The following is a 22,827-nucleotide window of genomic DNA, read 5'->3' on the forward strand; positions in this document are numbered from 1 at the left end:
ACTTTAAAGGCTGTCCTCAACTCCAAATGCCTGTGTGAATTAGAACCTATTCCATGACATTTCTTCCTTGACCTTATCTGTCTCTGGGCTTCCCACTCTGAGAAGCAGTCTAAATTCATCCCATTGAAAGGAAGCTCTTGAGGCACGCATGATTAGATGCTGAGTGTAAAATGTGGCCACTTCATAATATTTTAAGGAAACAGATAAGTTTGCTTAAGAGTCCTCCAGCCAAGGAAAGAAGAAAGATGACTACATGGTCATCTATGTGATCTGATGGCTACATGGTCTTTTTTGGAATTTATTACTATTTCCTTAGAGTCTCTTTTAAAAGAAGAAGGAAAGAGTATATCCACGAGGTTTGCTCTCTCCTGTAAGGTCCATCTGGTATTTCTCAGGTATGGATGCCAAACTACATGATGAAAATAACACTTACAAAGGGCTGTTCCTTTTATAAGTTGAAAATCTGTCTGATTTTTCACACTTTCACCAAATCAATGTCTAGGGAAAAATTTTATAAATAAAAATATGTTCTCTGTTGCTACTGCTACAAGTTGTGATTAAATTAGTCCTAACTCCCATTTGGAAGTTTTAAAATTTCCCCAGGTGGTGTTTTTCAGACAATAAGAATTAAGCCTTTCCAAGAAGAGGGCATTTGAGCCTTTCCTTCTGCAGATCAGCAAATCAGTCACTTTCTTTGCTTTTAATCTTATAATCTGTTTTCTTCTTTTAAGACTCCTTAGTCTCAAATTCATCTCCCATGATTCCAGTGCTTCTTTTTTTTCCTGAACCACTTTTTATTGTTACATGTATCACAGGATATCATGATGAGTTTTCTACTCAGGGACTCTGAGTAGAACTCTGAGCTCCATGAGATCTTTTCCTTATCTTTCTGTTCTGCATGTCTAGCAGGTACCTGGTAGATAGAGGGGGCTCCACCAGGGCTTGTGGATTGCAATTAGTATAGGGCAAAGCCTGTCTCCATGGCCAGAAAGGACAGAAAACCCTCAGAGCAAAGATGGGGCTATAGCTCAAAATTTGAAATCAATCTTAGGAACCAAATAAGAATTGATGACTGCACTAAGGTTAAAGAATTACCACCTTAGCTTAGCTAATCTCCATTTATAAACCATCCCCCGACCAGGAAAGCTCCGGAGGGCATTCTCCAAACCACAGCTGTTGCTTATTTTCTTCCATTTCGTGGTTTTGGCATTTAAAAATGTGGTGGCAGGTTCAGAAGAAATCAAATTTCATATAAACATGGGAAGAATGGATTTTTGTTATTTTTAATATGCCTATCCAATAGGTACAGAATTGAGAAGATTCAAGAAAGAGTGATCCAAACCACAGTAATTTTGAAATTTTCAATTTAAAGCTATTTCTTAAACAACACATTGGGGACAGCTTTGAGAATAATTTTGCCTCCCATTTTCCCCTCACCAGAGCCCCAGTGTTATTTCAGGATTTGATATTCTTGATCCAATTTATGCAGCTTTACATCATAAAATGACATTTAGGAAATAATTTCCAGACTTCATATTACCTAGTGATATATTTCTGGTTAATTCAAATGTCAGTAAAAAGAAAATTTCTGTTCTGCTTTGTTTCCTAAATGTCAAATACTATTACAATATATACCAAGAAGCAACCAATTTTTCTGAAGTAATGTAGCTTTGTTATCAACTGTATTTTCTCAGGATTAATAACCTGTTTAATCAACCAAATTCTGTCTCTACTGTCTAGGACATGATTAATCTCAAGTAAGTAATTAAACTTCTCTCAACCTCCTCTCCTCATTTGTTAAATAAGATTCTTATGTGATAACATGAAAGAATATATGTAAAACTAAAGCCCAGGGCAAAGTACAAGAAAAGTATCAGGAACTCAGTCAGTGCTAACTTTTCTCTTATAAAAAGAAAAAACATGCTTGGGATGATTACTTGGTCCTTGCCCTTTTAGCTAAATATTTTTAAAAATATTCTTCAAAATACCTCTAATTCTTTTTATTTATTTATTTATTTATTTATTTTTATTTTTAATTGGTGCACTGTATTCATACATCATAGTGGGATACATACTTTTGTAGACATACATGCACACATTGCCCAGTCAGCCCCCACCCAATCCCCACCCCATTCTCTCCCTATCCCTCCCTCCCATGCTTGGCTTAGTGATTGACATCTAGTATTATAGCAATTTATCGAAAATTAAAAATGATAATCTCACATAACAGTTTCATTTGTCTGATACCAAGCTTTTGATGACTTAAAGATAACATTTCAATATTTATTTTTGCTTTCTTTCTTACCAGAGAATCTATTTTTTCTATTTTTAGGTGAAACTATCATATATTTATATATTTATTTTTCAGAAAAAAAATCTATCCTAATATGGAATATGGACTCTAGGTACCCACAACGATCTTGAAAAAGAACAAAGCTAGAAGATGTATATTTTCTGATTTCAAACCATATAAAGCTACAATAATTGAAACAGTATAGTACTATTCTAAAGGCAGATATATAAACCATTGGAGTTAAATAAAAGCCTAGAGCTAAATTTTTCCCTATATTGTCAAGTTATTTTTGACAAGGTTTCCACGAACATTTGGTGGTGGAAATAATAATCTTTTAACTAAATATTGTTGAAAAATAATAATTACATGGAAAAGAATAAAATTGGACCCTTACCTAATCCCATATACAAATATTAACTCAAAATAGATAAAAGACTTAAATAAAAATCTTAAGACTATAAACTTTTAGGAGAAAATCTGGGTCATAAAACCTCACAACATTGAAATTGGCAGTGATTTCTTGGTTATGATTTCAATGGCACAGGCAACAGAGGAGTATACAAAGTCCCTAAAAAATAAAAAAAAATTGTATATCCAAAGACAATGTAAACAGAGTTAAAGGTTACTAATAGAATGGGATAAAATATTTCCAAATGCTATATCTGAAGGCATATTAATATTCCAACTAGAAATCCTAAAAATTAACAACAATAAAGGCAAACAATACAATTTAGAGATAGGTAAAAGACTAAAATAAATAATGAATCTCCAAAGATAACCAATCTTAGTTGTCTGTTGGATGGAAAATCTTGTTTCTCTGGTTCTGGTGTGTGTTACCTATTTCTTCTTTGTCGTTAATCTCTTTGAGTATTTTCTCTAGTGCTGGTTTTGAAGACATAAATTCCTTCAGTTTCTGTTTGTCATGGAAGCTTCTTATTTCTCCATCTAATTTGATAGAAAGTTTTGCTGGGTAGGAAATTTTTGGCTGGAAGTTGTTTTCTTTCAAAATTGGGAATATGTTACTCCAAGCCCTTCTGGCTCTCATTACTTGGTTTGGGAAGTCTGGAGTGATTCTAATTGGTTTGCCTCTGAATGTCACTTGGCCCTTTGCTTTTGTTGCCTTTAAGATTCTCTGCTTGGCTTCCACATTGGTCATTTTGACAATTATGTGGCGTGGGGATCCTCTTCTCCGATCCTGTCTACAGGGAGTTCTATACGTTTCCTGGACCTGCGTATCAACCTCTTGCTCTATGTCTGGAAAATTTTCTGCTATTACTTCCTTGAAGAGATTGTTGATCCCTTTGGTTTCACTTTCTTTTCCCTCCTCTATTCCAATTATTCTTAGGTTAGCTCTCTTAAAATGGGCCCATATTTCTTCAATATCAGATTCCTGCTGTTGGATATTTTTTCCTAGATTAGAAACTATGCGTTCATTTTTAGAATGATCATCTTCTAAGAGCAAGATTCTGTTCTCCATGTGTTCTAATCGGTTGTTTGTGCTTTGAATTGAGGCCTTTACTTCATTAATTGCATCCTTTATCTCTTTTTGGCTCTCTCTGAGTTCTTTTCGAAGCACCTCTATTATTTCTACAGTTATTTTCCTGATTTGATCTTCTAGAAATCTCTGATTTTCTGTTTTATCGGGTTCTGATGTTGTGGGGTTGTGAGCATTCATTGCTCCAGTATTATTCCTCTTTCCCATGGTTTTGGAAGTTTGCGCCTTCTTCCCTTGGGTCAATATGACTTCACTTAAGGTGCTCTGGATCTCGATTCAGTAGTATCTCAGACCCCACTACTCCTTTACTGGGTTGTATCACAGAGTCTCCGACCCAGAGAGTCGATAGAGGCTGCTTTAGACTGTGGGGGGTGCCAGGTTTCACGTTCTCCTATGGTGTGATATCTCTGCCACCGCCCCTCTCCCACTGGGTCAAGTCCCAGTGAGTACAGTACTGGGATTTCTCCTCTGTGGCCCACAATTTGACTCACTGTTCTTGAGTACGCAGATGTAGCTGTACTGAATTCAGTGAATTCGGTGTTGTTGCCGCCGGTGGCAATATGGCGCCGCTGCTACGCCCTCGGCTATGGGGCTGGTGTTTTTTTTTTCTTGTTTTTGATTTCCACTCTGAATCCCTACAGCATGTGCTGAACTCAGCCACTGGGAGCTTTAGATGCCCTCTGCGCCGAGAAATCCCGCCTGGCTGTTCCGCAGCGGCTCCCCTCGGCTTGCTGTGGCCGTCCCTGGTGCCGCCAGCAGTATGGCGCTGCTGCCGCGTCCTCGGGCATGAAGCCGCGTCCTCGGGCGTGAGGATCTCCTCTGTGGCTCTGTTCTCAGTCCGCTTTCTCTCTGGAGCCTGGTGATTTTTTTTGTTTGTTTCTCTGGTGATGTTGTTTTCTGGCTTTGAAAGGCGCTGATTTTGTGGTAATGGAGATTTGTTGTTAGTGGGGCTCTTAAGCCCCGCTTTTCTCGGTCGCCATCTTCCCGGAAGTCTACCTCTAATTCTCTCCTCTTTAATTTTCTCTTATAACTCTTAAGTTTTCCTAGTTGCTGTGAAATTGCATACTCAAAAATTAAGATAGAGTTTTCATTCTTTATGATGACTTAGCTCTTTGTATCCAAAATTGAAATGAGGTAAATTGCACAGGAGACCACATTTCTAATAAGTTAATTAGTGTTGACTACAGCTTGATCATTTGGAGACCTGAGCAAACCATCTTTTAAAAAATAATAATAACTTTTCTGTGTGACTCTTTATTATTTTTGCAGTACTGAGGATCAAACCCAGGGGCATTATACCTCTGAGCTACACCCCTAGCCCTGTTTTTTATTTTGAAACAGGGTCTCACTAAGTTACAGAGGGCCTCACTAAGTAGCTGAGTTTGGCTGTGAACCAGGATCCTCCTATCTCAGCCTTCCAAGTGCTGGGATTATAAACATGCTCCAGGTTGCCTGGCCCTGTGTGACTTTTTATACTTTCTCCTCAATTGGGGTCACAGAGAGTCTAGGAAAAAAATTGAAAAAGTCTTTTTAGCCAGAGAGTGAGAGAAAGAATGTGTATATGCCATGTGTACACACATGTATTCTAAATTAGAGATCAAATCTATAACCAACTCACATAGTCAATAAAAGACCATTAACAAGTTGGGTGCAGTTGCACATGCCTGTAATCCTAGTACATGGAAGGCTGAGACAGCAGGATCTCAGGCTCAAGGCCAGCCTTAACAATTTAGCAAGACTTTGAGTGATGTAGTGAAACCCTGTTTTTAAAACAGACAATAAAGAGGGCTAGGGATATAATTCAGAGGTAGAAAGCTCCTGGATTCAATCCCTGGTACCAATCCAAACTAAACCAAACCAAACACCAGTAACAATGATAATGGTTTAATACCTCTTTATCAGAGATGGTACAGCCAGGCAGTGGCTCTGTGGAAGCTATCAATTGGCCCATTCAGTATATTATTATACTTATTAGAATTTTGTAAAAAAAAGAGGGAAAATGCTAAGACATGTCACTTTGATAAATAACATTGCATTATTGTGTTTGCTGTTTTTAGATTGATATTTTTTGGAAGGCCATCTCTGTTCATTTTTAGCCTTTAGATGTCCTCTATGTCTTTGGCAGATTTGAGATAATTTAGTTAAGTTCAGGAAGTTGTTAATGAACTTCACATTTATACCAAATACCAACCCTTCCCACAAGAAAATTAATATTGTGTCATGTATTGCCACATCCCAAATGAAGATAGAGGACCTATTAAAGAATAAGAGCAGCTAGTAAGAAATAGTATTAATTGGCTCATCACTGTGGTCTTAGTATTATTTTGATCTCTTTATGTGTCCTATATAACTGAATCCTCAACAACCTCTAATTAATGCTATGGTCATTTAAAATGTGAGAAAAAGAAGAACAGAGAATTTAAGTAATTATCTCAAAACTACATAGTTATTACATGGTAGAGTTTTAATTCAAACCCAAGTAATCTGACTCTGCAGCTGAGCTTCTTAATTTTCTGTGGCAACATCAAATATTCTATACATTTTTTCACTGTGAGGATATAGGCCCTAATGTGCTACCACAAGGATTGGTTAGATTCTCCAGGAAAAATGTTCTCCAAGAGCTCTTTGCACAGGGTTGTGAAGAGTTTAAGTGAGATGTGTGTGTAGAGTAATCTGGGTAGACATCATCACACTTCAACATTAGCTAGTTTTGCAATTCTAGGCACAGGGGTGTATGTCCTCCCTGTGCCTTTTACCCAAGGAAGGGTCACATGACACAGTCAATGGATGTGTGTAAATAATATGTATCATCACCAGGGGGGATAGTCCGTTGCTGGCCCTGCTGGCCTTTTTCTGCATGGTAATTGTAGAATCCTGTGTTAGTATGATGATATCACAAGTTTAAAGCCTGGAAAACTGAGCCCTCATATAAAATTCAGCCTTGGAAAGGAATCCATGTCTAGAAAAGACTTTGAGCAAGAAATAAAGCCATTGTTGTTTTAGACTTCTGTAATTGTGGGTTTATGTGCTACCATAGCATAACCTCATCTTTGAGTAATACAGTGCTTAATGGAGTTTAAGAAAGAGTCAACACTTAAAAATTGGTACTTTCAAAAGTTGGTAATTTGCATTACCTGAGAATGGGTAGAGATTATGTTAGTGGGTCCCAAATTAATTTCACATGAGAATATTTACTCAGACTTAGCATTGGCATGCCTTCCTGGAAATCCTCACTGAATAAGTCCACCAGCATTATAAAGAGTATCCTCAAGGAACATTACCAGAAGAGAATTTTTTACTCCAGTATGATAAGTAGAAACCTTTCAGAGAAAACTGTTTTATAAGACACAGATAATATTTTCTTGTACATGAAGACTTTGACCACCAACAGACCTCATCTCTTCTGGGTACATCATTTTATACACTTGCAAAATTAATATTTTTCTTTCTCCTTTCTTCATGAAGAAGTCATTACATATCTGCCTTTCACAAATACCCTTAGTAAATAATGCATTTCATCTTCTAGTAGATGAAAGTAACTTTAGAAAGCCCAGAGTTCATAATTTATGGAAGCCATTGGACTTCATTCCTAGAGTCTGGACACTTGTTAAAGTGAGCAGGATGGCTGTTAATTCCATGGTAAGTGCATTCAAAGGATAAAGTACTGTCCACATTTCAGAACAAAGTTGCAGGTCTGTGCCTAGGAGAGCCTTGCTGAGTGACTTTGCTCAGCTTTATTCTTAGGGCTGTCCAGATTTTGTTTCTCGTTGGATTGTGGAAATATTTAGCATTGTGTGAACTTAAGCACCATGTTCCTGATATTGGTTGTAATTTCCCACATTTTTTTCTAATGATGTGTATATATTTGTGGATATAAATATCATTTCACATTTCAGCTCTTCCTCTGCTAGTATATGTAATCTAAGCCAAACTTTAACTGCGTTGAATCTTCATTGTATCATCTATAAAATGGAAATGATAATATCTATCTCTTGAGACTGGTGGTTAGGGTGCTTGGGATAACAGTGGAAGTTATCTTTTACATAGCAGAGGTCAATTCATAGTAATTTATTTTCACTCAATATCTATCCTGGAGAATCAAGATTCTGTACCATTATACTTAATCATTTTCAAAAAAGAGAATGATAATAGGAATTTTAGTTGAAAAATTTTTTGATGTATCAGGAAATCCAGATAGCTACCCATACTTTCTTCAAAAACCTTTTTCACTTTCCTAGTGTCTTGAAGCTTACATTTAGGAAGAACTCCATTAGAAACATCCAGCCAGGACTTTTCCACATAAGAATTCCAGTTCTTAATGCAGAACTATTGATATTATTGTACTATTACTAATAAAAATAGCCAATATTTATTGAGTGTATGCCATGTATAATGCACTGTGTGAAGTATATTATATAAACATATAGATTTATGTCATATATATATATATATATATATCATATACTTACACATAAACTTGTTTAGGGAATTAGAGTACATAATACTCATACCATTCTATGATATAGGTATTGTCATTATCTCAATTATATCAGCCCAAGTCCAGTCAGGATGACTATTTTCTAGAGAAAGTTTAAATAAGAAAGTGAAAATGAGATATTCCAAAGGTAGTGAATCCATCTCTAAGGCTGCAGAGAAGAGAAAAAGATGGAAATTATAACAACTTAAAAACTTAGAGCATCCAGTCTCGGGGTGTGGGTGGGGTGCACTAATATGCCCAAACTAGGGAGTAGTGGTAATACCAGAGGGACTCCAGATGATGGAGGGGAAATCTCAGCAAAGCTTGAACGGAAGGATAGGAGAGGAAGAAAGCTGAGGTTGTTCAATGGAGGAGCTACATCCGAATATGTGTAATAGTATAAATATAACATGGTTAACCTGGACACTCTTTATTGGGAGGGGGGAAGTGGAATGGAGGGAAAGAGGGCACGAATCGCAATCTAAATGTACACCATTTTCAATATGTTCCACATATAAATAAAATATAATATGGAAAAAATAAAATAGTAAAAAAAAAAAAAAAAAGCTTAGAGCAGGAGCCTTGGTAGATTTGTGACATGAAACTTTGAAGACCAGGGCTGCTGCTCAAGTTGGCATTTGCCTTCCTGAGCAGGTGCAGTGAAGCTTAGTGTAGGGTTAGGAAGAATTGCCCACTGGTAGCAATGCTGCTGGCACAAGCTATAACTGAAGAGCCATTGCTGCAGGGACAGGAAGAAAAAACAGAAGAGGAAGTATTTCCTTCATCTTTTTTTCTTCCCTTAGCATCGCTGTGAGTAAAGCCTACAGAAAGTCCATGTGACAAAGGAGAAATGTGGCTAGCAGATTTCTAACTCCAGCAACAGAAAGCAGTAAAGAAGCATAAATTGAACCTGACAGACAACATCTTAACCATCACAGTGCACCGCTTTGGCTACTGACAGTCTCTGTGCACCCTTTTACCCTTAAACAGCTTTATGACTCCACTTAAAAGGATGTGACTACCCTTGGTCCAACCACATGTGGTCTTCTTATCTCAACAAAGCCAGAGGAGAAAATGTATTTGCAGAAACTTCATGTATCTTCAGAAGAGTCACAGTGTCCATCTCTGAAGTTTTCAAATGCCAGCAAGGTAAATTCCATTAGGTTGTGCAGAGATACCTACATGAAATTTAAAGAAAGGAATCCACTACTTGTTATGAAAGCATACTTTCTTCATAATTATTGCCCTTGTTTTACTATTGATAGATGGTATGAGAGCTTAGTGAAGCTCTTCAGGGCATTCTTTTCTAAGATTATTTTTGGGTTCCTTGTTGAATCCTATGCTGGGTTTTTTTTTTGTTTTTTTTTTTTTTTTTTTTTTTTACTCGTTCTTTCTTTTCAAAACCCCATCTTATTACATTTGAGCATCATCTAATCAACTTGAAGTTCTTTTCTGGAACAACTGGATATATGAACAGGTACAGGAAACAAGATTTTTCCATTTTCTGCCAGAAAGGTTCTATGTTTACATGCTCACCTCCTGATATAAAACACAACCTGTTACCATTGGTAACATTTGTTTTATGTCCTTGTTAATATAAAGGAGAAAAAAATCTATCTTCTAGTTTGTATTACTTCAACTTTTAAGTTGAACATTTTTTTCATATAGATTCTATTTACTTCATTTTTCCCCTAGAACTCTCATCTTATCCTTTAGATGTTCTTCATCTGAAGTCCTTGACAGACTGATCGTTCTTATGATTTTTATTAGGCTTTGTGTATTAGAACTATATATGTATATGTACATATATAATATATATATTCCTCACACTACCGCCACAATCTCCCATCCAAATTACATTTCTCTTGTAATTGTGTTTCTTCTATGTCTAGTATTGGACCTGAGTTCTTGCATTTATTAAAGCTACTGAAATTTCTCAAGAAGCTATTGCTGACAGCAGGAGGATACAGAGAGCGTTAGGTATTACTGACGGGGTGTTCAGTTTGTACTGAAAGTTTTCAAGGGACTGCTAACAGAGATACTAACCATTCAGCTGTCATTTACTAAGGGCTTGGTCTATCTGTGGGTGACATTTTACCATGTATGGGGAGGCCTGCTTATGACTATGTGGCTTTTTAGAGCGGCAACACAGCAACAGCTTTTGTTAGTTTGCAGAAACAGATTGAATTTTTGGCAAGATAGAAGGAGAGAACTTCACAAACTCAGCTGGTTTGGGTGCTCCTGGGGTTGTACATGTTACTGGAGGCAGACCCTACGAGTGAGGCTTTTCACACTGTGAACAACACTTCACCCAGCAACAAACATCTTTTCATGAGTCCGACAGAGTGGGATGGACATACAGAGATGGATGGAGATACTGGCAAAGAGGGTCATTAACCCTGTCAATGGCTTTCTTTTCTAAATGGAACACTTAGGAGGAAGCAATAAAAAATAAACAAACATACATGTCAACACTCTGTTCATATAATTAAAGGTGAGGATCTTAAGAGTAAGGCTATCCCCAAATTTGAGTATTTATTCCACTGCATGCCTAGATGTTGGCAGAGGTGATAAGGCAAGGGTGACTCAGATTCAGATTTCTGAATATCTATATTAAATATATCTACATTACCTATTAATATAGAATACCTGCATTATATATTAATATAGAATATGTCTCTTGTATTTATATTATATATTTATATTATACATATATATGATCTATAAAATCTATATTAAGCATACATATATTACATATCTAATATATATAATTACAATGCACTGAATAAATATATCAAAACTTTTCAGATTCCATGATACAGGTAAATGAACAAAGCTGGTTTGACTTTCTATCAGTACCCCATGAGCTAATCTCAGATGCCTATGCAGGCTTACCCAAGGGCTGCCCATTTCCATAGTAACATATATTTATCGTTATCACTCACTTGTTTATCATCTAAACATTTATTATCAATGTTAAATAGGTAATTACTGTTCCAAGTATGGAGGATTTAGTATTATAGCTATTGTCAATGTCAGAAAATAAATGCAAATTATTTTCTCATGAATATTTATGACCCTCATAATTTGGAAGCCAAAGGAATGATGCTGGCTTTATGTAGAAGAGGATTCTAGGGTTAAATATTCACTCGGATATTCTTTCTCCTTGTCTCTCTTTCTTTTAGTTCTTCTACCTCTTTGCAGGCTTACATTTTTAGGAATCTTTATCTGTCAGTAAGAGAGACTCCTGGCAGTTTCTGGCTTACAGAAGCCATTCAGATTTTAATAACCTATGGAGGTAAACTATTTCCAAGGAACCAATCATCTACCCCAGGAAAGATGGGTTTGTGTGATGAATATGCTATCTTAGAAGAATCTGTGAGTTTACAAAAAGAACTAATTGAATAGTAAAAACAATGAGTAAAAGGATTACACTTAGAGGAAGAGCCTCACTCAAGCAGAGTTTTGTCTAACAGGAAAGAAAAGCAAAGCATAAGCTGATATAGGTGAATGTGGTAAGTGTTGTGATAGAAATATTTATTTTTTTATTTTTTGGTGGTACTGGGGTTCCTGGAAGCCCTTCTACCTCCGGGCTACACTCCCAGACCTATTTTTACATTTTCATTTGGAAACAGGGTCTCCTAAGCCAGCGCGCGCGGCTGGCTTCGAACCTGCGCGATCCTCCTGTCTCTGCCTCCCAAGCGCGGGGATTACAAGCGTGCGCCACCACGCCCGGCAGTGATAGAAATATTTTTTTAATGTTTTTGGTGGTACTGGGGTTCCTGGAAACCCTTCTATCTTCGGGTTACACTCCCAGACCTATTTTTTATATTTTATTTGGAAACAGGGTCTCTTAAGCCAAGCAAGGCTGGCTTCGAACCAGCAGGATCGATCCTCCTGTCTCCGCCTCCCAAGTGCGGGGATTAGAAGCGTGCACCACCACGCCCAGCAGAAATATTTTTTTTTATCCACAAAGATGCGGGGCGTGGTGGCATATTCTTGTAATCCCCGCGCTTAGGAGGTGGAGACAGGAGGATTGTGCAGGTTCGAAGCCAAACGCATTGGCTTAAGAGACCCTGCTTCCAAATAAAAAAAATATTAAATAGGTCTGGGAGTGTAGCCCGGTGGTAGAAGGGCTTCCAGGAACACCAGTACCACCAAAATAAATAAATAAATAAATAAATAAATAAATAAATAAATAATCCACAAAGACACCTGGTATGGTAGTGCATGCCCATAATCCCAGCATTTAGGAGGCTGAGAGAGAGGATCACAGGTTTAAAGAAAACCTCAGCAATATAATAAGATTCTCAGTAAGACACTGTTTCAAACAAACAAACAAAAAATTTAAAGGGCTAGCTAGGAGTATAGCTTGTAGGTAGTATCCACTGGGTTCAATTTTCAGTGGTCACCTCAAATATATATACACATGTATGTATATATATATATATATATATATATATATATATATATATATGTATTTGTGTTTGTTTTTTGTATAAATATATATAAATATATAAATATATATCCATGAGGTAGTTCTGCCTCAGGTATTGTGGAGTAGGCCCCATAGGGTCAATCATCCTGTAAAAACTCTGGAAAAAATACAAACATACACTAGAGAGTGAACAAGAGCAGGGAAACTCTGGAGAAGGGCCAAAACTAACAAGAAAAGGAAAACATAAGGTGATATTATTGTAGCTGTTACTCTGAAAGTAACCAGTCTACAATAAAATTTTTAAAAAATCTACTTTCTCATGTGAAGAATCAGGGAAGAGAGTTCAGGGAAACCAGTGCTGCTGGAAAGTAAAGCAGGGGGTCCCCAAAAGAAAGACCAAGCCCCAAACGTTATGAATAAATACTGCCCAAATTGCTGGCTAACCATGAGAATAAACATAGATAGGCAGAATTGAAAACTTAGCCAGATAAACTGAATTGAGATAGAAACTATTATCAAAATGGGTGCAACTAAAGACCACTATGATAAGTGAGGTCCATCAGTCTCAGAAAGTGAAGGGTCATGTGTTTCCTCTCATATGTGAAAGCTAGAGAGAAACTAAGAGACTAGATAAATGAGGAGAGAAAGCAGAAGAATTCTGGAAGGGGATTTGGAGAGGGAGATGAGGAGGTACGGGGCGGGAGGATATGATGAGGGAATCAGTTCAAACAATACTTGTACATTCATGAAGCTATCAGTAACAATTCTAATATTGAAGGGAGCAGGGTGGGGTACAGGGGGCAATATAATGAGTGCTATATGCATATACGTTTTTATCACACTAGACTGTAGGATAATGTATGGTTATAATGTACCGATAAAAGTATATTTTTTAGAAGATAGTTTGTTACTCAAATCCAACCAAGTGAACTATTTACTAAAACAAACAACTATTCTACTATTTGGAAAATATTACAGAATCTATAATATTACCTCTTAGAATATAAAAGAAAATTACTGAACATTTGAAGGACTAGAAAAATGTGATCCGTCTGCAAGGAAATAGAGAATCTACTAAGACCAGCTGGAATAAGAACACATGGATTTTAAAGCAGCTATGTGCGATGATGTGAAGAAAAATTAAAAAGTTTAGTGGTTGGGCTTAAAAAAAAGTGTAGTGACAAAGGAAAGAACCTGAAGAGAAAGTAGCCTCAGAAACCTAGGAGGAAAGGGGCAACAGGAAGAGGTCAAGTTATAGAAAGGGCCCTAGAGCGAAGCAATTGAGGTGACCAATCAGAGAGTATGGAATAGGGAGGATGGAACCTCTTTAAAACCCAGGAGGTACATAAACAAATGTATCAAAGTTAATCACCAAACAAGCATGGGGTCTAGGGAGGGGGAGGGAATGTGATGGGGGCTGGATGAGGGCTAAATGGATGATGTGTGCTTGTATATCCTCTCAAGTCTTGTATTGCAATGTGATATATGATTACAATGCACCAATAAAAATAAATTTAAAAAATTAAATAACATTTATTTTGTAAAAAAAAAAAAGAGAGAAAAGAAACCTGTGGGACAATGTCAAAAGCCTAAGGTATGCATAAATGGATTTTCAAAAGATGAGAGAAATACAGTGGAGGAGAAAATATTGAAGACACTAAATAAATCTGTGTGTCTCTGAAAAAAAAAAAAGAAATAGATTCCTTTTAAAAATAAAATGTATCAAAGCTGACACAAGCTAAAATGGAAAATATCAATAATCCTACATCTAATAACACAATTGAATTTGTTGCCAGCAATTTTCACATGAAGAAAACTTTTGGCTCAAATGGATCTTTATGGAAGGCTCTCAAGCATTTAAGGAAGACTTATCACTACACTTATGCAATCTCTTTCAGAAAATAGAAAAGGAGAGAACAGTCCCAAATCTCTCCTGAAGCCTTCAAAAACCTAATAACAAAGCTTGGTAAAGAAAGTACAAAACAAAAACAAACACATAAATAAAACTATGAATCAATATCTCTTCAACATGAATACAGAAATCCTTAGTAAAATATTGGCGAGTCAAAATCGAAATGATTTTATATTGTAACTAAGGAAAGTTTATTTTAAGACTGCAAGGTTGGCATGACTTTTTAAAATCAGTCAAATTAATTCACCACAATAATAGAATAGTGGGAAAAATTCATGTGACAATTTCAATTGATGCAGAAAAAGTATTTGATGAAATTCAACACTGTTCATGATGAACTTTTATAAGCCAGGAAGAAAAGAGAACTTCAAACCTGACAAAGGACATTTGTAAAATATATACACACAGTGCATGACTTGATGAGGAAATACTGAATACTTTTTTCCTAATATCAGGAATACAGCAAGAATTCTTAGGTCACTGCTGGTGGTATCAAGCATTATAATCAAAAAACAGATTAAGGCCTAAGACAAGTTGCTATTTGTTCCTGATATTATTTGCATGAAATATTACAAGTAATTAAAAAATTAGTAGAGCTAATAGGTAAATTTATCAAGGTCACTGCACTTAATGAAAACTTTTGAGTTTTATATACAAGGAGCAAAGAATTGAAAAATTAAAAAAATTTAAAAAAATTTCAAAATAGCATTAAAACATACACTTAGAAAGTTTGCTTTTAAAAATGGAGATCTCTATTTTAAAAATTATATGTATATTTTTTCATTTTAACCATTTTAAGTGCTCAATGTATTGGCATTGAGTACATTCACACTGAAATTTTATATCATCTAAAGCTCTATACCCATTAAATAGTAACTCCCATTTCTACCCTTCCTCCAACCCCTGGAAGCCATTGTTTGATTTTATGTCTCTATAAATTTGACTACTCTAGGTAACTCATGTAAGTGGAATCATACAATATTTGTCCATGTGTGACTGGTTTATTCTACTTAGCATAATGTCCCCAGGGTTCATTCACGTTATAGCATGTGTTAGACATTTCTTCCATTTTAAGACTGAATACTATTTTAGGTAGGCTAATGTGTCTCCTCCACTGGAATCTTCCAGCAAAGATGAGGAATTTCTGCTTCCCAAGAGAGCGGTCCTAATACAGTCAAGTGTGACTGTAGAGAAATTCTTGGGTTGAACAGTGAATGATCTTGCTGTTACTTCTTTTCAATGATTTCTCCCTTTAATGGCTAACTTATTTGATTTAGCATAATGACTTGAAGGTTCACCTATATTGGAATATATGTTTTATTTCCTTATTATTAAAAGCTGAATTCTGTATACCTGCATTATTATTAATATTATTAATATTATTATTATTTTGATATTAGAGATTGAACCCAAGAACATTCTACCTCCAAGATACACTCCCAAAATTTTTCTTTTTTTTTTTTAAATAGGGATTCACTAGGTTGCTGAGGCTGATCTCAAACCTAAAATCCTTGTTTTAGCCTCCCAAGCATTGGGATTACAGGCATGTGCCCCCATGCCCCACTGAGACTTCTATTTTTTTTTTTTTTTTTTTTTGGTGGTACTGGGGTTCCTGGAAGTCCTTCTACTGCCGGGCTACACTCTCAGACCTATTTTTATATTTTTATTTGGAAACAGGGTCTCTTAAGCCAGTGAGGCTGGCTTTGAACCTGTGCGATCCTCCTGTCTCCGCCTTTCAAGTGCGGGGATTACAAGCGTGCACCACCACGCCCGGCAGGATTTCTATTTTTTAAACGACAAAAATTAGCTGAGTGAAGTTGTAAATCACCTAATTTGTGGATAAGTATTCTGTGTTATTTAACTGGAAGATTCTGTATTTTAAATCTGATAATATTCCCTAAAATAGTCTATAGGATCAATAAAACTTAAGCTCTCAGGAGGCGTTATGTTAGAAATTAACACATATTGATCTCAAAATTTATATATAAATGCAAGGGATCTAGAGTTTCCAAAGAAATCTTATAAAAGAAGAAGAAAATTGGAGTACCTCAACTATCCAGCTTCAAGACTTATTTACAGTGTAAGGAATAAAAAAAAACGCGGTACAGTACTGGCAGTTAAGAGATAATATTTAGAACAACTGAATTGGCAAAAGAAAAAATGCAGAAAAATGCTTACATGATCATTTGATTTCTGAAAAAGATGTTAAAACAATCCAACAGAGAAAGATGTTTTCAAATAATGTTACTGGAAAAACTGGATATCCATATGAAAAATCAAACTTTGATGTGATGAATCTCACATAACAGACACATTAAAAATGAACTATCAGTCTAAAAGAAAACCTTAAAACATTCAGAAGCAAACAGGAGCTATTGCCCTTGATCACTTGATAGTAGGCAAAGCTTTCTTAGATTACAGAAAGAAAAAAAAAACATAAAAAATGGATAAACTAGGATTTATTTTAAATTATTTTTCCAATGGTACATATTCATAGGGTATAGCAATGCCCCAGTGGTAATTTGATACATGTATGTAGTATGGTCACATCAGGGTAGTTAATATTTACATCTCAAACTTTAAACATTTTTGATTAATAGGTAATAATTGTACATATTTATGAAGTACAATGTGATTTCAATACGTGTATAAAATATGTATTGATCAAATCAAGGTTATTAAGTTTTACTTTGTAATGATAAAAAGATGGAGATCTTGAGCCTCCTTCTTTATGTTCTTCATAGAATACAGAACAGTTTATTGACAACCACAGTTTTCCCACTTTGAGGCAGAACAAGAGAACTTACTGCGTCTAGATAACTGTGCCTGGGTATCCATTACCCAACTCTAGCTACCTCCGTTGCTACGTCGCCACCCTTCAGAGCCTCTGATTGACTTTGTTTTAGCATCCATATGTGAGAGAAAATATGCTGTGAAATTTGTCTTTGTCTATTTCACTTCACATAATAAACAAACAAGGGACAACATAAAAACTTCTACTTTCTCCGAGATACTATTAAAAAATTGACCAGACCATCCGAACTGGAAAATGAAAAACCCAGGTATCCATCCAAAGAAAAGTGGGTAAACAAATGGAATTATACATGACATTTCTCCATCGTGAATTGATGCTCATGTATAAAAAGAAACAATAGTTATTACATGCAGTAATATGGATAAATCTCTATAATATTAGGCTGAGTGAAAGTCAGCCACAGAAGAGTACCTAGTATATTCATAACTTCTTATAAGAAAAGTCTGGGTTTGACTGGAGAGGGCCAGGAAGGGAAACTTCTGAGGTGATGTTAATGTTCTAAAATATAATCTGGGTTTGAGTTACAGAGGAGTATGCATTTTCAAAATGTATACTTAAAATTTATGATTTTGCTGATTTAATTGTTCAATTTGTAAAAAAAAAAAAGGCAAAATATTATGTGCTTTAAGTGCCTACTACAAAGATTTTATATGATGGCAATTAATACAAAAGAAGAAAGAAGGAAGGAGGGAAGGGATGAAGAAGGAAAAAAAGGAAGAAAGAAATTGAGGGAGAGGCCGGGCGTGGTGGCGCACGCTTGTAATCCCCGTGCTTGGGAGGCCGAGACGGGAGAATCACACTGGTTTGAAGCCAGCCGCGCTGGCTTAAAAAGAAATTGAGGGAGAAAAGAAAAAGTTATCTCTTTACATCTATGTTGCTTTCCTCCCTGGTGTTTCATTCCATCCTATCTCCTGAGCCCAATAGAGTTTCTCTCTTCTTTACCAACCTCCCTCTGCATCTTCTTAATAGCCTTTTTAGAATGCTTATCCCACTTAATCTGAGCTGTAATTCTAGGTAAAAGTTTAAATTCTATTTACTTCAAGAGTTGTTTTCTTGCCCAGATGTTTCAGGAGGGGGGACAATAGTAGCAATCAAATGAGGTTTTGGAGTGGCATCTCAGGGTTTGAGTCCCAGATTCACCACTTGCTAAATGTGTAGCTGTGGGAGAATTTTGTAACTTTCTGGGCCTCAGCTTGCTCATGTCAAAAATGAGATTATTTCTGCCTTTGACTTATAGAGTTGTTGAAACAATTAAATGTGATAATATATCTAAACTATTTATCACAGTGTCCAGCACATAGTAAGAGAATGAAAATGATAACAATTTTAAAGCCAGAAAGAATTCATGGGAATTGAACACTGATGAGAATTACTACCCCCACCCCCAATCTCCCTATTCTCCTATGCCCAAATGACTGCTCAATATTCAGGTATCTTCAACATATTTTAGTATTCTAAGGTATTCCAGGTTTGGGGCTTTTTGATTAAATTGTCAAATCTCCTTCTTGATAATCTGGCAGAATCAGATTTCTGTTAAGCAGATTGTTTTCTTTCTCAGTAGTCTGGGTTCTTTTAGTGTTTGAAGACCTTTTCTTATTTTGTTGTGCAAGTTGATTTTTTCCCTCTTTTCCTCACAACAGGGGCAAGTAATAAACACATCAGAGCTGGCTCTACACCAAGCCTCCCAGGTGGGGCTTGGCATATCTACTTGGATTGGAAGATAGCCTTTAGTTTTTCTAGGCTGTCTCTGCAAACTACCTACTTGTGGCTTCATACCTGCTTATATATTATTTCAGCTCTTAAGGCATGACCTGAATGGGTTTCAACTATTGTAAATATGGTTACACAAAGCCATCAGCCAAGTTTGAGAAGTCCTGTTGCTCACTATGCAGGTATACATCTGGCTGATACACACCAGTTTAAATCCTAAAGGTTTTAAGCTTGGCTTTATTGATTTCAGGTAAAGTGCATCTTCAAATTATATTCTTTCCTCTCCAACTTCACATCCTCCACTTCCCCAGGTCTCTTCCTCAATCTGCATTCTGGGTATGATTTAAAAGGGTAGTTAAAAGTCAGCTTCCGAAGAAACCTCTTCTGTGGCACCTGTTTTCATATTGTCAATGTTTTGTACCTGACTTGGCATCCTCTCTCTTCCCCTCTGTCATCTGCAGAGGCTTGTTAAGTACAAAACACCATGCTGGCAGAATGAAATAAATTAGGAAGGCTTTATTGGCAATTTATCAGAAAGCTGCAGCAAGATAAACTCATGAATTTCTTTTCTAAGTCTCCACTTTCTATTCTCTGTTAACACTATAGTAATAATGCTTTGTAACTGCATAATGGTGCTCATTCCTCAATCTCCAAGGACACGGCTAATTGGCTGTTACAGCATCCCCATAGAGTAAGCAAGTGTTGTTACCACTGTCTCCAATTTGCCAATAATTGACACACAGAGCAGCCAAGGGTCTCTTGGAAGGCCATAGAGAATGTCACTTAAAGAATGTCTTGACTATCTTCTGTTTGCCCTAATCACTGGGCTTCCCTGCAGCTCAGGACTTTTGGGTGAAAGTCTGCTAATCAGAGAGTCTCTAGGGAAATCCACAAGATGAGAATTTGAAGCATGAATACTCCTCGTGGTCTCTATTCACTTTCTTTCTATAGGAAAATACATGAACTAAAAGTGAGCTTTTGTTGTTTTTGCTTTTCAGAATTTATGGTCTCCTAAATTTAGGAGTTTCAGAAAGGACATAATCTGTCATACTCAGCTGTTGCTTTATTGCAAAAGTTCTGCTGAACAACCCTGGGAAGAAGAAAGTTTTATGATAACTCGGAGAGATAGAGTCATCCCTCCACCCCAACCCCAAGAATGAAACCTTCCCTGTTTTCCCTGGAGCTGTGTTGCTGCATTGAACCCAGCCCAGCCCAGGTCACCAGGAGCAGTGCTACCAGTTCAAGCCTCCAGCATTTGGTAGTAAGTTTGTCTGGTAATAGACATTTTTTTCCCTTAGGGGCTTTATCAAAATTTCAATGAGTAATTGAGGTCAAATTTGATTTTTTTTTACAATGCCAAGAAGCAGACCAGTTTGTGAGTTTTTCTATCATTCATAGAATTGATTATCAAAAGTGATTATTGTGTTATCAATAGTCTTTAAAGTACCAGGAACTGTTATAAATGCTATGGAATAAGAATGAATAACGCACATGATTTCTTCCCTTTTGGATCTTAAATTTAAATATTTTACTGTTTGTTTTATTCCCTTATTTTGACAATGCTAAGTAATATTCCAAATCCCTAAATCACTTTTCTTTCCTCAGATGAAGGTGGGATTATATAAAACATTCCAGCATCTTTTGGAAGTTTGCACATATCGTGTGTTGAATGGTGAGCCCCCAAAAGAAGTGTCCACATCCAAGATCCTGTGACCTGTGAATGCTACATTATTTGGGAAAAGGGTCTTTGCATGTATAATTATGGTAAGGATCTTGAGACAAGACCATCCTAGATTACCCAAGTGAGCTAAGTCCAATGAGGAATATCTTCATAAGAGCAAAAGAGAATAAGATATAGACTGAGGAAAAGATGGAGATGTGAATATAAGGGCAGTGGTTGGAGGAATGAAGCTAAAAGCTAATAAGTTCAAGAGGTTCCCAACAGACATCAGAATTTAGGAGACAAACAGGAAGTGGATTATATTCCCAGAGCTTCCAAAGAGAGTATGGCCATGCTGACGATTTGATTTAGGACTTCTTGCCTAAAGAGCTGTGAGAGACAATAATTTCTATGGTTTTATGCCATCCTGTTGTGACAATTAATTTAAGCAGCCATAGGAAACTAATACCTCATGGCACATTGGTCTTAGTACTTGACCAAACAAAATGTTTGTTTGTACTAAAAAAGGAATGAAGAAAAATAAATAGTTGTTTTTAATTCAAAGGATCTCATTAATGGAATTTATAAGAATCCCTATCTACTGAATTGTCTATTGCTTTTTTTCTCTCTCCATTTATAAACACACATTCTCTTTGCATAATTGTTTATCAATTTGATTGAGTCTATGACCTTAGATACATGATTGGCTTGGTCAACATTCTCACTGCTATAATCCAAGACAACTTGCCACACAAATTAGAAGGAGAGGGATTTAGTTACTCACAGCTTTTGGGAGATCTAGGAGTTGAGTCTATGCTAGGCCATGTCTTCAGAGCTCAGAGTGTGTTGACAGGAAGCAGAGAGAGAGGAGGAGAGCAAGGGCCTGCTGTCACATTATGAAGGCCAGAAATAAGAAATAGCATGAAAACAAAAGGAGCAAAGACGAAAGCACAGCCCTAAGGCCACAGCTTCAGGGGACCACCTCCTTCACCCACGCCACAACTGCCTACATTACTGCCCAATAAATCCATCAAGATGATTTACACACTGATGAGATTATAATCCTGATGACTTATTTAGACCAACCCCGAACATTAATACATAAGTTTTTCAAGAGATAGTCTATATATGAGCATAACAATGTCCAATGGGCATATTCAAGTGACAGAGTCGTCTAAGTTTATATCTGACCTTCAAATACTCCTCATTTGAGATGATGTGTTGTGATTATATCTGCTCATAATTTCATGCCTACTTTGAGGCACGGTCCTTCAGTTTTCTTTAAAAGAAACATCAAAACAAATAAGTAAAAGTTCAAAGTTTTTTAAAAAATACATATTATTTTTGTTCCAACATGTATAAATTGCCTGCTGGTAAACAAGCATGCAAATTGTAGTGTAAATTATATAACAAAAATAAGCAGCCATCTGACCCATTTATTTCCCTAAAGAAAGGATGAAAATAAATATTCTGTGACAAATATTGGGAAGCTTCCACATTTATAAAGAGGAATTTCACTATAGGTATGCAAAAAACAGCCCTCTCTATATTACAGAAAACTGACTAGTTTTGCTTCTCCAATACTTAAACTTCCTAATAGATGAGAACATATGCATTTCTCATGGTAGTCCTTTTCACACCTGGTATACCCTTTTGATTTTTGGTGGCAATAATGATAACTCTAGCTAACATTTATTTAATTCTTAGTATGTGCTGGGATTTATTTAAGCACTTTTTGTACACACACACACACACACACACACACACACACACACATACACACATGTCAGATTTCAGAGCAATTCTATGCAGGAGGTACTTATATGATCCCTATTTTGCAGTAAGAAAACAAAGGCTTAAATAGGTTAAAAAATGCTTGATTTTATTTCTCCTTCTCCTTCTCCTTCTCCTTCTCCTTCTCCTTCTCCTTCTCCTTCTCCTTCTCCTTCTCCTTCTCCTTCTCCTTCTCCTTCTCCTTCTCCTTCTTCTTCTTCTTCCTCCTCCTCCTCCTCCTCCTCCTCCTCCTC

Source organism: Muscardinus avellanarius (assembly GCF_963383645.1).
Source record: "Muscardinus avellanarius genome assembly, chromosome: 4".
NCBI classification, from domain to species: domain Eukaryota; kingdom Metazoa; phylum Chordata; class Mammalia; order Rodentia; family Gliridae; genus Muscardinus; species Muscardinus avellanarius.